General features: G+C 34.5%; 1 protein-coding gene across 2 annotated transcripts in view; it reads right to left on the reverse strand.

Moving 5' to 3' along the window:
- LOC145284974 (cardioacceleratory peptide receptor-like) overlaps nucleotides 1-15293 on the reverse strand; it is a 478373-nt gene that overhangs the window by 71860 nt on the left and 391220 nt on the right. The window lies entirely within an intron of this gene.

Raw genomic sequence — 15293 nt, forward strand, 5'->3', positions numbered from 1 at the left:
ATAATAAAATAAGTTTGTAAGAGAAATTGAAAAATCACGATTTTTAAGTTATTTTAAAATATATTTTTGTTTGTAGTATACTCATTATACGGTATATTATCTAGTTTAATTGTTGATAAAATCATTGCTTTATTATCAATTTTCAAATCATACAATGCGGATTACATTGCTTTAAACAAAATGGCCAGCAAAACCCGAGGGGCCCCTTTTATCAACAGACTCATCAGGAGTTAATCGTTGATCATAAAATAAACAAATAAAATAACTCGCAAGAACAGACTTATGAACTAAGCGTGTAAATTTTACCGAGGGAGATGGGGAAAACGGGTGGGAATAAGAATGAAATATATACAATAATATAAAATATATGTACAAGTGGGGCAAGGGGAGAGTTAAAATATATCCTCAAATGAATCTAATGAGCTGACGAACTCCTTCTGTCGACGGAGAGACGGTCTGCGTAGGAAAATAGAGACTGACTCCAAAATCCGCAAGTGATTTTGAGAGTCAGCCCGATGCAAAATTCTAAAACACTCAATTTTATACGCATTGGCACACGCTGGATTTTCATGGAGGTGTTGACCAAGGTAGAAGAAAGGGGGTAAGAGCGACAAGGCTTGCCCAATCTTATTTTTACTGGAACATGTTGGTTGATTCGAGTCCGCAAATTTAAGGAGGATCGATCTACACAGTCAGCAGCACACTAACAATTAAATTCATAAACTACATTACTTTTTGTGATGTAAGGTAAACCATCCTTAACAACTAGGGAAAATGCAGACTTTACACCAAAGATCAAACGTAGAACAATTTAAAACAGATTTAATGATTCGTCTACCCAAACATTGACCGGTCTCCCAAAACCAAGGGACCTTTAAGTAAACAGGACACCTGGAGGGACCAAAGAACGCAGGAGAATTATATCTTTTAACTTTATTTTTAATAATATAATCAATTAAATTCTCCGGATGAATGAAAATATATTTGACGGTCTTCAATTCACCCTCGAATTTACCAGAAGAACAAATTCTAAGGGCTCTATACACTAACGTCTGAATAAGTCCAATTTTTCTGGAAGATGCACAAATGAACGCCAGTTCATGTATAGGCTGGCAAATATCGGCTTACGATAGACTGTAGTAAGAAAAGAACTCTTACTGCGTTCAACTAAAACATCCAAAAAAGGCAAGCAACCATCATTCTTGTTCTGTATAGTAAATAATAGCGTTGTATGGAGAGAATTGAGTTTGTTGAAAAATGTTTTAGCTTCATTTTCCGAGGGGAAATCTGCGAAAATGTCGTTGACGTGTCTGAAATATATTGATGGCTTCGATACATCATTAAATAATGCTGACTCGTAAAATCCCATAAAAATGTCAACTAGCGCAGGACCAAGAAGATTTCCCAGCTTAACCCCGTCAATCTGATCATATCATAACGTTGTCAAAGCTAAATTCTACTGCATTGGTACAGATCAACATGAGTTCAACAAATATGTCCCTGGGGAAAAGAGGAGGCGTTAGATTACGATTGAAAAGAGAGTCGGCACAAATATTTATAGTTTCATGTAATGGGACATTTGTAAATAAACTAGACACGTCGAATGAGCACATAAAGTTATTTTCAACACCAGGTTGCAGCTCACGTAAATGTTCAACAAGCCTAAACGAACCAGGAATGCAATTTTTACTGCACAAAGCCTGGACCTGTTTCTATAATTGTCAATAGCTATTGGGCTAGAGAGTGTTGGGCAGACCCCATCATAGTCAAGATAGGTCTAAGCGGGAAACCTTCCTTATTTTTAGGAAGGCAATAGAGTCTAGGTCTCAGCGAACCAGAAGGCCTTATTTTATCATATATCTTTTTTAGCAAAAGTTAACAACAACAACTTTGTTTACTCTCATCACTAAAGACCCGCTTGATAAACCATCTGCCATTATTCGAAACATATGCTCGAATTTGTTGTGAACTTGTCTGCATAAACAAAATCTATAATAATGAATATATGTATTCACACACACATACACACACATATATATGCACGTTTTTGAGTGTTAACCTTTAATTCATGACCAATATATCATTAAACATCTGAAGGAAGCTACCATTATATTAGTAGCTTCCTTTAATTTTGGCAGACTATAGATACCTACTATAAGAGCGCCTGTGAGTGGAATTCTTTCTCCACCCACACTTTCTAGTCGGCATTGTTTAATACCAATGGCAAGTTGCGGTTCAGGACGACTGAAAACAAGGCCAAGATAAGCGGAGAACGCATGCAGCACGTAGAATGACTAAATGCTCACCCAGGATCAACGTTGCTTACCTACGGTGATCTGACGAGAACCGGCGCCTCAACGTGATTATGCCATGTATATAAATTATAAAAAAATATGTGGTCGGTATTCTGTAAACTATTTGATTATACGTGACTTTGAGTTAATAGGCTTATATTTACAAAAGTAAAAGCAAGAACTCAATCGTCCCTTGATGAAATTAGTAGCATTTCTGTAACTAGAGACATTTGGCCAGCTAATACATAGAATTCATTATTACTGAGTTTTACGTGCGATTGGTTTCATCTGACTTTGAACAGTGCTTAGAATTGTTCTTCTCAAGAGTAAACAGGCCGGTGCAATAATAAGTGAAGAATGAGTATTAAATCTCCAATAAAGTTATTTTCTCTTTTCGTACTCAGGAGCAAATATGATTGATGGCGCCAGGGAAGGTTATTTAAAGTAACTATCGTGATTTTACATACATTCCAACCCTTAATAAAAAAAAACCCTCAGTATTTCCACAAAGCAAGTTGTGGAAATAATGAGTTTTTTTTTATTAAGGGTTGTAGTGTATATATAAATCACGATAGTGATTTTAAACCACCTTCCCTGACGCCATCAGTCATATTTTATCCTTTGAAATCACGACTGTAAATGTATATACGAAATCTGGACAAAATAAAAATATATTTAAGCGGATTTTACGCCCGGGCATAGCCGGACGCCCCTCCGCCGCTAGTCTAATATATAAAAGGCACCATGTATGTCTGTCTGTATGGCCGTCTTTCTGTCTTTCTCCATATTTTCAAACTCTAGCTCCTCCGAAACCAAAAGTTGCAGAGCAGTGCTAATGATTAAATTTTCTATGGGTCGTTACTTTATTGGTCTTTAGCCGGTAAAAATAGTTTATGAAGGGGTAAAAAAATGTGCATAAATTTTTAAAAATCGTTACATATTTTGTGCACTCATTTTAGTTTAGTTTTAATTTCTAATTTTAGATCAAGTCATGTGAGGGTCACGGTGGTACAGTGGTGACGTAACTAGCCTCGGTTTCGGTTTCTGTTCGAGCTGATGAAACCTAAATATTTTGTTTTTACTTGAAACATCACGACGCTATAATAATACTAGTTGGCCGCCCGATATTCCTCGGTCGTAAAATACGCTTAAATATGATATTTTGATTAATGAAGATTTAGTACTTATTATTATGTTTTATTTGACCTAATACATAGTAATGATTAAAAAAAATGACTTGAGCGCAACCACAGAGAAACGAAACCCAAATATATTTACTTGTTCCTTTGACGTTAATGCCTGAGCTATGAAGACATGTTTGTTGCAAGGCTAAAAAACATGAACTAAATTCTATTACGTTTTGCATACATATTCATAATATCGTCTTCAACCTTCAAGTTGCATATTCCAGTTTTTATTTTAACATTTTTGCACCGAGTTTCCTCGGCTAAAGCCCAAATATAAAGTGTCGTATTGGTTCGGATAACCAATATATTAACTTTCATGTCTGCAGACCCAAAACGGACATAGGAGTTTGGTAAGCAATAATTTTTAAACAAATACATATACGCATACATAAATATATATAAAAAGAGGTTTGTGTTTACTATAACTATTTTACGCAAATATTACACGTGTATAAATCATGTCGAATATACTTACACGCAATAGTTAACTAAAGATGATCATTCCATAAGAAAACTGAAAAAAATTACAGGGAATTATTTAAATGAATGTTTAACACAACATTCAAATTAGATCATTTGCAGATGATAGCAATTCCACGACCCATAGATAACAAAGTTGCATTTTCTTTTTCAATAAATATAAAAAAAAGATGTGTTTTAATATGAATATCACTACGCAAAACAAATTTATAGAACACACACGCACAAACGCATATATATATATATATATATATATATATATATATATATATATACACACACCCACATATATATATATATATACACACACCCACATAAAATTATTCTTTAATAGATACTACTATACATTTCTAATTTTCTATTCGCTCAAGATTTTCTATAAACTAAAATGTATGCAATGCCAACCATTGAAATCTTTTGAACTACCTACTTAAACAAACAAATATTTAAAAGGACTTTAGCTATCTTAAGTCTTCCAACCGGACGCATCTTATATAATTAAGCATTTGCAAACAATTTTAATGACAAGTACTACATATATATGGATGGATTTGAATGACATATAAGACATTTAGAAACATTTGTATCATTTGCAATAATTATGAGCAACAGTATGTAAGCATGAAACAGGATTTTGGATCCGATTGTTGTTTAATTATCTAGTTGTATTTCCATTAATAACAAATAAAGTACTTATTAAGTCGCCTATACTTGAATAATGTAAAGTTATAAATTAAATTAGCTTATTCGAGTCAAGATTGCTTTCTAGTGTTTCATTTCATTTTTCCCATTGAATTTTGAAAGCTAATATTACATGTGTCTATCTTCGTTTATAATAAATAATCTGTGCGATTTCGTTAATTATTTTTATCAAAAATTAAACCAAGATTAAAATGTTCGAATGTTTTACAATAACGTCAAAATGTACTCTGATTTACGTAGTTTTGTATCCGTGTACGTTATTCTACATTGTTCAGAGTTTGTGAAAATAATTGTAAAATAAGGTCATATAAAGCAATTTCTGTGCACGACAGTCATTCACATGATTTGGAATAAAGGGATATGGATAATCATAAATGCAATAATTATTTAGTTATTTAAAATCCTTGTTTCGTATTCAGGGTAATCTACGTAATTGTAGTAAGAATTACGTGAGTTTTAGTAATTGTAGTACAATTACGTATGTTTTGGTTTAGTATAATTTAAAATCAAAACAAGCCAAAAACTATATGCCCCCCCGACTGATTTGGCTACTTTTCCTGACTAACAACCGCTAGTTCATTCCTATCAACAGCTTGCATAATGGTGCACGCAGTTCATGCATTTTTGGATAGTAATTAGCGAGTCCTAAAACACTTTGCAGTTGGGTGACATTTTCAAGTGCTTTAGAGAAACGGCTCTATCGGGATCTGGACATCTGTAATTTTTATTAATTATGTGTCCCTAATATTTAATTTTTGTAAGAGAAATTCTCATCATCTTTCGTTAATTTTAAAGCCAAAATCTTGTATTCATTTTTGTAACTGAGTAGAGAGGATCTGTGTGCTGTTCCATGTTCTTGCTTGCTATATTAATCATTAGGAATTCAATTGAAAAGTCAAGACTGCCTTGTGTAGTGTCCATAACAAGTTGAAAGATGAATGGTTCAAGCTTAATACCAAACGCTAGTTTTTCATATCTATAATGATCTCGATAATATTTATACGGAATAATTTAGCTCTCCCGTTTTCGACCGGGATTTTTCAAATATGCGTTGCTTAAGTCGATTTTCGAAAAAGAATCTAAAAAACTTCATCACCGTATTGGTTTGTAAATATTTTACCCAATTTTCATTTGACGTGGACAGTGGAAGCAGCTTACTTACTGTATTTTATTTTTGATAGAATTCCGACATTTTCCAGTTGCCCAAGCTCCTGGTTTTCTATGGACACAATTAACGTGTTGCGTTTTCTTTTAAATACTAATTTTATATTTCGTTTTGACCTCGGTCCCGCTGCTTCCACTCTTCTGCAAATTCTCTTTTTAAGTTCAAGATTAAATTATCTGTTTCAGATAAGTTGAGTCTGCTTTTTCTGCAAAACGTCGATATTTCAGGTATCATGAATTAAATTCATGATTCATGCATCCAGTAGGTTCCTGATATTTCTGAGTATATAATGTTTTAATTTTGTAGTTTATGTCAATAGTTTTATGTTGATTAAAAAATCCCCTTCGAAGTAAATTTATGTGCCATTAGTGGCCTTTACTGTTTTGTGCGATCTCAACATTGTGGGTTAATTTAAATTTTTTCCATGTCTTTTAATTTCATAAACCTGAGTCCAATTGCATTTTTATTTCTCGATGTAGAATTTTTACTGTGACATATTTGCATAAACCTTCTTCATTTCCGATTTCCCCTAAACAGACCTGTATTTTTTTTTAAATTTTATTTCTACAAAAGGAATTTTTTGTCCGTTTTTTTTAACATACCAAACATGTTTTGGCAGATATTTCGCATCGATTACGAGGAGGGGAATTTTTTCTTCTGAAAATTATTTTTTAGAAGTGTGCGGATACGTGTGATCATTTATTTTTTATCGCCTATGTTTTATTTGTTGCGTGCATTTTTGGTTTGGTTAGTTTTTTTATATGCGCGTCCAACGAACAACATTGATTGCTCCACCGGATATTGACTTCCGCATTATGGCGTTGGCTTTCCGGTATTTATTGTGTATGCATCTGTTTATTCGAATGTAACACAGATAATCCACCACAACATTAGCAAACAGCGTTTTTTATTGAAGAAAAATTATTGACACCCCAGGAAGGACAGACAATCTCAGTACATTAAACATATAATTTTTATTTCCCTTATAATTTATGATATAAATTTATTTACGTCATTTTTTTTATTAGATATCACCCATTTACTGCTTCCTATTTTCTACATCCTCATACTCATTCCTTCCCGCCGTAGCCATATGTCTAGTTCTATTCCGTACTCCTACACCTCCCTCTTCGTTCATTCAACACTATTCATAATCCCTTATCATTATTTCTCCCTCCATTACTCGAATATAATATTTTCCGGTCGCATAATTTTGCTCGCTCCGTTATCAAAGGGAATGAGCATGTACTACACGGATTTCTACAGGAGACGTCAATGACTGAGAGGTTGTATTATAACGATTGAAAACTACTGAATAGAAGCTGGTAATGCTGATAGGGCCACATTATGTAAAACAGAACACATAACACACTACCCTTCAAATATAAGTTGAAGTATTATATTTGAGAACTCCACTTTAAAAGAACTAATATCTGCGAGTATGTTGTCATCAAAGAAGAAGAGACAAAAAACTACGCTTATCCTTTAAAGGGAGAACACTATCACCGTGAAAACAGTCTCATGAAAACAGGTCAGATCCTACAAAAAATAAATAATAATGTAATCGATATAATTTTACCCACTTCACTAAGAGATGAGATTAAGTAAGTTTTATTTTATTAAAAAATGTATAATCATGAAAAGATTATTTTAGTAGTTCCTAGCGTTTTTTGCTAACATCGAAGTATAGTATATGCTGACAGTAACATAAGATATTTTACTAATAAACATTTTTCATGTATATTATTTTTTGTGGAACTAAATAGAATTAAACATTCTAAAAACGGTGTTAAAATACTATTTTGTTAAAAAATTAAATCGTTTCAATTAGTATAATTGATAATCAAAAAAGATGACTATCGATGAACCTATAGCGCATATATAACAAAATATGACTATAAAAATTACAAATGGATATTGAAAAATGGTAATCATGAGGAACGTTTATAAAATAAGTCTGCAAATTAAGAACACATACAGCTATTTATAGGCGTTTTCTTTTGTATTGTCTTAAATCTTCAATATTTTACAGAATTAAATGCGTTACATTAGTATGGGCAGAATTAAATGCGCATAATTAGTATGGATGTTAATATAGTTCGAGATGTTTTTAAAAAAGAACCTTTACATTTATTTCTTTAGATTTAGTTGCAAAATATACAACTATCAAATAAATTCTACAAATCATTTGTATAGAAAACACTTATTAGGTATCGGATTTAAATAACGGAAAAAGACAAAACATACCGTAAAAGTAGATTACAAAATATCTTCAGATTTGCGATAATGTCCTTGATCGTAACATTTACACGTACCGTGCCAATGTAGATTATTTTAACATTCGACATGTCGTCTAGTCGTTGTTGCTATGAATCATGTTAATTACAGTTGATTTCGCCGACATGTCGACAAATGTCTGTTCAATGCAGACCGAATGTGATACATGGATGGAAACAACATTAAATGCTTCATTCGAACTTCTGCAACGACACTTGCACCAGGTTACCTTATAAATAGGAAAAGATAAAAACTATAAATTTTCAATACGTTGCTTGATTACTTGTGAACATGAAATGAAACATTAAGATAATAACCTGGTTTTTGATGACGAATCGGAACATGATATCGGCTGAATTCAGTATCAAATGAACAATTCAGTGCAACAAGAAAATATAGTTTTTGACTTTTTTTTTTTTTTTATTACATTTTCACCCCAAACAAGGCACATTGCCACTTTGGTGTAGGGGGCTACTATCAGGGGAAACATCTACTGGGGCACTATGTAGGGATTAGGGCAGCGAGATGTTGGTTCACGCTGCACTTGAACTTCTGCATGTCAGTACAGTTGGGGAAGCAGTGACCTGGAATGGAATTCCAAAGTCTAGCAATTCTGGGGAAGAAACTACTGGAGTAGAAAGATCTTTTACATCTAGGGATCTCTACAGTGTGGGGGTGGGATTTTGCAGCTTGTCGGGTCTGTCGAGGGTGTTCACGTCGTGGGGGCACAAGTGCTTGCAGTTCTTCAGAGCATTCACCATTATAATACTTGTAGAACAGGCAGAGGGATGCAACGTTTCGACGATGGGACAGAGGCTGAAGTTTTGATGCCAGTTTAGGGCCTATCAGATTTGCGACTCTCTTTTGAACCCTGTCAAGGAGAGAGAGACTAGTAGCCGATGCACCGGCCCAAATATGACAACAATACTCCATACATGGGCGAATAGTGGCCTTATAGAGGTACAGGATACTTTCGGGTGTTAGAAGTTTTCTAGCACGGTAGAGAGAGCCCACCTTCCGCGCAGCGGCCCTGGCAATGCCCTCGATGTAATTGTTCCAGCTCATGTTTCCTGTGAACGTTAGGCCAATGAGCTTGAAAGACGTACTCTCAGCTAAAGAGTTGTTGGCCATTGCTATAGGTGGTAGAGAAGGTTTCCTGTAATTATTGAACGAAACCAGTTTTGTCTTGGTGGCATTGAACGTTACCATCCATTTTTGTCCCCATTCCACTACTGATTTTAGGTCATCCTCTAGTGTTTCTGCCATTACTTTAGATATATGTTCATTTGTTTTCCTGTCGTGCCTGTTATAGAGTGTGGTGTCATCAGCATATATACCCATCTCAGAGGCAATTTTATCGGGGAGGTCATTTATGAATATCAGGAACAGCAGAGGACCAAGGATAGATCCCTGGGGCACTCCGGCATTTATATTATATTGTTTAGACGTACGACCGTCGAGGACAACCTGGATTTTTCTCTTATCTAAGACGGAATAAATTATGTTAAGTATTCTACCAGTGATACCGTAAGATCTAATCTTCCTGAGGAGACCCTCATGCCATACCCTGTCAAAAGCCTTAGATATATCTAGAGCTACCGCTCTGCCCTCTCCCGCTTTGTCCAGTGAATGGTATATGCGTTCAGAGATTACAGTGAGGATGTCTGCTATGGAACGGGCTTGTCTAAATCCATATTGATGGTCGGTCAGAAGTTTAGCATCTGTAAGGTGCTGGACTAGAGCATGGTTAATTAAGGTCTCAAATATTTTGGCAAAAAGTGGGAGGAGGCTAATAGGGCGATAATTTAATGGGTCAGTTCTTTCGCCAGAATTCTTGAATACTGGTACCACAGAAGCAGTTTTCCAGCAGCTCGGAAAGCAAGATTCATTAAGGCATTTGTTGTAGAGTTTGGAGAGAACTGGAGCTACTTCGGCTGAGCACTTTTTTAATAGCACAGCTGGGATGAGGTCGGGTCCACATGCTTTGGAAGTGTTAAGGTTTTTTATGATAGCATGCACCTGAGCAGGGGTGATTTCCAGATCGTCTAGCTTGGCGTCTGTCCGCATAGGAAAGTCAGGTAGGGGGTGGTTTAAAGGGTCCAGTGTAGAGTTGGAGGCAAACCGACTGGCAAGCATGTTAGCCTTCTCGGTTGCTGAGCAAAGAACCTCGTGATTGTTGGTTAGTGGGGGAATCGTTGATTGCCCATTATTTACTACACTGTTGTAGATTTTCCAGAAGCCACGAGTTCCTAATTTTTGTGCTTCGATGCGTTTTTTAGTGGTTTCCGTAAATTCCCTCTAAGCTGTCGCTATTTCTTTCTTAACGTTACTTCTAGCTTCTATGTACTTTTGTCTGTTTGAACTGGACTTATGTCGGTTAAACCTTCGGAATGCATGCTGCCTTTGAGCAATGGCAGTTGCGCAAGTCGAAGTAAACCATTGGGGAGAGTGGGGCTTGCTATAGAATTTCCGCATGGGAACATGCGCTTCGATTGCAGTTTTGAACCATTCAGTGGTCTCAGTTGCACACTGTTCAGCAGGAAGAGAAAAAATATTTCCCCATGGGGCGTCTCTGATAAGATCTCTGATAGCTTCCTAGTCAGCCTTTTTATAATATCTCGTTAAAATTCAGCCTTTTTATAATATCTCGTTAAAATTTTACGTCGTTTTGTTTGGGATCCGAACTTAATATCTGTTTGGTTTCAGAAAACATTTATGGCAGAAAGTACTCTCTTTTATTAACTTGCGAGATAACTGCCTTGCGCCTATAACAATCAAAGAAATTATTACGAAGCTCTACAGTAACTAAGTTATCGAAAAGTTTTGGGGATCTGAGTTCCTTAATTAAAAAAAAACACAACTATGTCCAACTTTACCATCGTGGGGGGAGATGTACCAGAAAATTGGAGATTATATGAACTTCAAGAAGTTTTATAGAATATCATTTATTTGATTCACTTAATCAATTTAATTGTTTCATATTATAAAAAGGACGCTATAAAATAATTTAGTTCCAATTTCATATATAAGCTAAAAACCACCTGGTGAAAAGAACAACTTTATATATATATATATATATATATATATATATATACATATATATATATATATATAGTAATTCATAAAATATATATGACGATTAAGCTACACTGAATATTCCGCGTTCCTCCACTCTAGGACTCTTCAGGCTTATGCACGAATTCTGTGGTTGTTTATCGTTTTTATATGTTTATCTTCTATTGAGATTTTAGTAAGCCAATCAGCTTTCTAGTATCCACCGCGCTCTTCCTATCAGCCAATGAGCATGCATTTGTCGGAAAAAGGCCTATTTTTCCTCTGGTTGACCTGGTCCTTTGTGTGTGCTCTATTTAGTTTCTTGATCTGTTTTATAACAAGGTTAGTGTTTTTTTTATTTTTTATTTTTTTATTTTATTATTGTTAGTTTATATATAAATATATATATATGTGTACATACATATATGCACACATATATACATATATATATATATGCATACATATATTTGTGATCGTTTATGTATATTCATGAATATACATAAACGATCACACATATATGTATGTATATATGTATGTATATATGTGTGCATATATGTATGTACACATATATATTTATATATAAACTAACAATAAAATAAATAAATCAAAAAATAAATTTAAAAAACACTAACCTAGTTTTAAAACAGATCAAGAAACTAAATAGAGCACACACAAAGGAACAGGTCAACCAGAGGTAAAATAGGCCTTTGTCCGATAAATGCATGCTCATTGGCTGATAAGAAGGGCGCGGTGGATACTAAAAAGCTGATTGGCTTACAAAAATCTCAATAGAAGATAAGCATATAAAGCGATAAACAACCACAGAATTCGCGCATAAGCCTAAATAGTTCTAGAGTAGATGAAACGCGGAAGATTCAGTGTAGCTTAATCGCCATATATATTTTTTAAATTACTAACTAGCTCTACCTACGCATTGAGCACTTTTAAAGTAAATACTTAAAGTTTACGCATAAATCTATACTTTCGTATATTAATTTTATGTGAGTAAATTAAGTAGTTATATATATATATATATATATATATATAAAATAGGTCACGTATATAATATGTATTCCGAAGCCATCCAACGCAGAAAATAATAAACAATTTAAAAAATAATGGTGAAGAAAATCGCCCTCGACAAAATTCTTTTTTTTCCTTTCGCCCATGATGGTACTTTAAGGCGGACAATGTTTGTTTAGTTGTTGTTAGAGGTTTTGTTTATTTTTATAGTCCAGGTATGCACATAGCGTGTGCTAAAGGAATAATTGCGTGATTTCCCGTTTGAAAGCGTTAGTCAACATGTATATAAAATATGTTTTGAAGCCACCGAACACAGAAAAAATAAACAATTTAATATGTAATATATTAATAATGTAAATAAATGTTATCTAATATCAATAACTATGCTTTGGAATTCCCTTCCGGTTTCCGGCTTCCCTGACTGTACTGACATGCAGAAGTTCAAGTTTAATGAAAAGAGACATCTTGCTTCTCAACTCCTTACACAGTATCCCTGCAAATTATGTCACAGATAGTAGGCGCTATATCAACGTGGCTCTATGTCCTGTTTGTGGTGAAAATGCAATATAAAAATGCTGCGAACGATGATGGCTTAGTGGTTTGGGACTTAGACGGTAAACGTCGTTGTAGTAAGTTCGAAGCAAATTCATTTAAAGGCAGCACTGTCATCCAAATTCACATCTATGTACTTTTAATTTTACCTTGCCATGTTTGCAGCTGGCATAATAACGTGAAAGTATTCTTTACAATTTTCTTTTATACGATGAACAAGCTCTTCTGCTTTACCTTATTAATGCCGTTTTAAATGTGCATTTCCAACATTTTTACGGCATAAATTAAACATGATATGAGTAAAAAGTAACAGAATGGATTCTCCAGGAAAAACACCGGTTGCCCCTCCCCCAGGGTGTGCCTTTCGGGATAAAATGGCTAAAATTGACACTTAAAAGAAATTGATGCCTTGGATTTTTATAAAACTTTCTGAAAAGTCGTAAGTAACTAATTTCTATATAATTTTGTTTGTCTATACTTCACGATAATTGTTGGGTGAGACCTTGGGTTCTATTAGGGCTAATAAAAACACTCCATTTTGGGGGGCTATGTTACCATATTTGTCGAAAATTTTCTGCGTATATCTGTTTAGCAGTTTGCATGGTGCTGACATTAAATTTAAATATTTTAAGGACTTGGGGCATTTTGGGGCTAAATGGGGGAGGAGAAAGGATGGTTATTTATATTTTTGCATGATGCAGAACTCAACTTTACATATTTTAATGTCTAAAACTGCAGCGTTTTCTCATTTTCACCAGGATTTAACGTCCCCATGGGACTTTTGTGGCTAAATGGGGATGCAAATGCTTTTATGCCTTGGTCACTGTGCACTCACGGGGGACAATGCATGCTTCACTTGTCTTTCTTTTTATCTACAAATTATATATAGTATGTCTAGTAGCAGGAATCCAAATAATATATAGCATGTCTAGTAGCAGGAATTCAAATTATATATAGCATGTCTAGTAGCAGGAATTCAAAACGACTGGAAACAAACTGAAAACAAGCAGAAAATGTTTTCACATTTCGAACTAGGTATTCATAATATTCGATGACTTACAAATGATCAGGCCAAAATAATCACACAGGAACAGATGTATAAACGGGATTATGTATTTCTATGAAAATTTCTCCAAATAAGGTTTGATGTAAAGAGCTTAAAGTATTACGTCAAGGTCAAAAAATAGCAAACGATAAGTGAAAGATTGATAGATTTCGACAAGAAATTCTACGCTTCATCCCCTTCTATAAGTAACAACATTTATTGAATTTATGGAGTTTAAGGGCAAAATAAAGTTAGAAAGAGTTAGCAAAACTGCTGAGTAAAAATCTTAGACCTATTTTTATTGCATTTTCAAAGTCTAGCAGTTCTAGGGAAGAAACTATTATAGTAGAAGACTTTCTTAAACCTCCGCTGTGTAGGGGTTGAATTTTGCTGCTTTTCGGGTTTCTCGGAGTATTTACGTTGAGAGGCGTACAAGGGCTTAGAGTTCGTCAGAGAACCTATTATTAAAATACCTGCAAACCAGGCAGAAGGATTCAAGATTTCGTTGATACGACAGCAGTTGAAACTTACCTGACAGTGCGGTTGGCGACTCTTTTTAGAACCCCGTGTAAGAGGTAGAGACTAGTACCTGATGCACAAGCCCAAATTTTGCAACAATACTCCATACGTGGGTGAATGGTTGCCTCTTAGATGTACAGGATACTGTAAAGTCTAAGTAACTATTTAGCACAGTACAAGGAGCAAACCTTTTTGCAGCAGACTTGGCAATGCTTTCAATGTATATGTTTGAACTCACGTTTCCTGAGAACGTTAAACCGATGAGTTTGAACGAAATACTTTGTTTAAGGTATAATTAGTCATGACTTAGTGGTTGATAAGATTTCTTGTAGCTATTAAAAACAATCTTACTTCTTTCGAGAAGAGTCGTACGAAACAGAGATGTTCACACAAAACAACAGTTTTGCAATCGAAGTATAGAATCATAATGATTAGTTCCAGTTTTACTATCATCACAGATACCACCGTTGGCCATCTACTTTAATAGATAATTAAGATTGACTATTAATCATTTGTAAAGCAACTTCTCCTGAGAAGACTGAAATAACACCAGGATTGAAAAGATTATCAGGTCTTGGTACAGAAGCGAGTTGAAAAAAAAACTTTGTAATCACACGAGAATAAATTAATTCTACAAAACTTTTAATTGCAACGCGTGGACAGTGAAACTTTTTAATGAAACTAGGATATGCAATACTAAAATAACTAGTTAAGTAAAACGTTGATATATCAACAGACCAGAAGAAAAAATGTTAAACTAAACGAAACAGAATGTTCTAAGATAACACCAGATTGAACGATATACCGAAATCTGAAATTAAAAATGGTGTTAGATATTTGGAAATCTTTACAAAGTCTCGAATAAAATTTGCGACGTAACTCGAATATAAACAAGCTTCTTATACTGTCGTAAGGCAAGCATGATTGTAGAAAAATTCTGAAATGAGAACAAGACAGATGAGACTTTTCAGCCTTCATAACAAAATTCCAATAAC

This window comes from Euprymna scolopes, chromosome 9, assembly GCF_053919585.1.
Source record: "Euprymna scolopes isolate OS-2025 chromosome 9, ASM5391958v1, whole genome shotgun sequence".
NCBI lineage: Eukaryota > Metazoa > Mollusca > Cephalopoda > Sepiida > Sepiolidae > Euprymna > Euprymna scolopes.